The following is a 2391-nucleotide window of genomic DNA, read 5'->3' as shown; positions in this document are numbered from 1 at the left end:
CAGCTCGGGGGGTGCGCAACATAGCGGCGCACACGGTCGCGACCAATCACGGCGCGCCGCGGGGGTCTTGCCGTGGCACGGGCGTAGATGGCGAGTTTTCCTACGGACGCCTCGCGTCCTCGCAAGGCCACCCTATTTCCAGGATGTGGCGGCGTGGCATCTGGTGGGCGCGTCCTTCGCCCTTTAATTCAGGACGACTTGGCCACGTCGTCTCGGCAGCTCTCGGCGGTGATCCCTGGCCTTGGGAAAATCGCCGGCCGTTTTGCCCTTCGCGGGCCTCAGATCCTTCGCCCGCCTTTCTTGTCGCGTCCCTAGCGGCTCTTGTAAATCCTGGCGTGCAGTCACGCGCTTAGCGTGTGCGCGCCCCGTCGCCTGGTCGCCACGTGACCGGTGCGTGCCCCCTTAGCTCTTGCGCCAGGTCACCTGCACTCCACGTCCTCTCCTCTGCCGGTGGCCTTGAATCCTTTCCGCCGCTGCTCCTTGCGTCCGGTGAGCCGTGTTACATACAAGAGGTTCAAAAATAATTAACAAAAAGTATGCGATTTAACCTCAGGCCTCCCGGAGATCTCGGTCTCGCTCATGATAACGCGGTTGCCGGCCCGGCAAAAAGGGAGCAAACCCGCGCCTTGTGACGGCGGCGGGACGCTGCTCCGCTGCAGCGGGCTGCAACGTCACAATATATACACCTTACTTATCTTGTTATACACTCGACAGCAAAATTAAAGCATCACCCATTTTGATCACTAAAAATAGGCAAACTTCAAGAAAGTGTAATTTCGTCAAAAATAATTGTATCGGATTAAAAAAGCATTTTAAAGCTTAAAGTCTCTACTTTCGAAATCCATAATTCATTGAATGACTTACTGATTCTTTACAAAGCTGCACAGATGCAAATGGAGATGCATCAAATCTAAAAATTTTTTACCAAGTTTGCGAAGTTCCATGGCGTGAATTAAAAATCGCACGCAAATGAGGTTTACAGCGTTCGAAAGCGTGAATCTTTAGCTTTAATTTGAGCATTCGACCAGCATTGTGCGATTTTTTTTCACCGAGTTATTCAACATTGAAGCAAAAATTACTATTTTATAAAATAATGAAAATAAATATAACAGATATACAAATATAACACAATGAACAGAATATAAAGACATAGAAAGTTTATAGTTTTTTTTAAATTTGAACAAATAAGAAAACTAGGTAGACAAAAGTAAGTTTAATTTTATATTTTTGTTATTACAATCACATCTTGTTAATTTTAATATTTTGTAGGACCTCCTTTGCTTTCTAATACTGCTTGTAGTCTTTTTGGTATACTTTTAATTAAATTCTTTAATATGTTTATTAAAGATTATACCTTTTTGTTGTAATACTTTCCAAAATGATTCTCTGTTAGTACGACTACTTAAAGGGATATGTGCATCTAGAATCGTCCAGAGATTCTCTATAAGGTTGAGATCTGGCGACTGAGGTGGCCATTCGAGTTCTTCCATTTTTTTTTTTTCATCAAAAAATTTAGATACTACTTTAGAAGTGTGCTTATGGTCATTATCCTGTTGAAAGATTAAAAGAAAGATTAAAAGATTAAAAATTAATTAAAAGTATACCAAAAAGACAGCAAATAGTATTAGAAAGCAAAGGAGGTCTTACAAAATATTAAAATTAACAAGATGTAATCGTAATAACAAAAATATAAAATTAAACTTTTGTCCATCTAGTTTTCTTATTTGTTCAAATTAAAAAAAAACTATAAACTTTCCATGTCTTTATATTCTGTTCATTGTGTTATATTTGTATATCTATTATATTTATTTTCATTATTTTATAACATACACATACTTATGTAAATACTCATTTATGTTTTAAAATAAAATTCCGTTTTCCCAGAAAAATAATGTTTTTCATTCAATTTATCTTTTAAACTTACTCTTGTCCGCCACTGTACATTAATTTTGAATTTAGTCCTTTTAATAAATTAATTACTTTTTAAGAAGGGCATTTTTGCATCGATGTTGAATAACTCGATGAAAAAAAATTTCAAGATAGAGCAACTTCGTCAAAAATGTCTCGTAACGAGATTTTTAAAAAAGCAATTTACAGCTTGAAATCTCCACTTTTCAAATTGATACTTTAGAAAACGACTGAGTTTCTTCGGAGCCGCACAGTTACAAATACAGGTGTGACAAATCGCAAAATTTTTCCCAAACTTTGCAAAGCTCCAGAGCGTGGAATAAAAATCGCACACAAACGCGGTGTACATCTTTGGAAAGAATGAATCTTTCTCTTTAATTTGCTTTTTTGTTGAGCGTCGTACGATTTTTTTTCACCGAGTTATTCAACATTGAAGCAAAAGGGTCATTTTTGCTTCAATGTTGAATAACTAGATCGGAAGAG

The sequence above is a fragment of the Wasmannia auropunctata genome, unplaced genomic scaffold, assembly GCF_000956235.1.
Source record: "Wasmannia auropunctata unplaced genomic scaffold, wasmannia.A_1.0 LD336090.1, whole genome shotgun sequence".
Classification (NCBI taxonomy): Eukaryota; Metazoa; Arthropoda; class Insecta; order Hymenoptera; family Formicidae; genus Wasmannia; species Wasmannia auropunctata.
The sequence above is the reverse complement of the archived record's forward strand: the minus strand, read 5'-3'. Positions refer to the sequence as shown.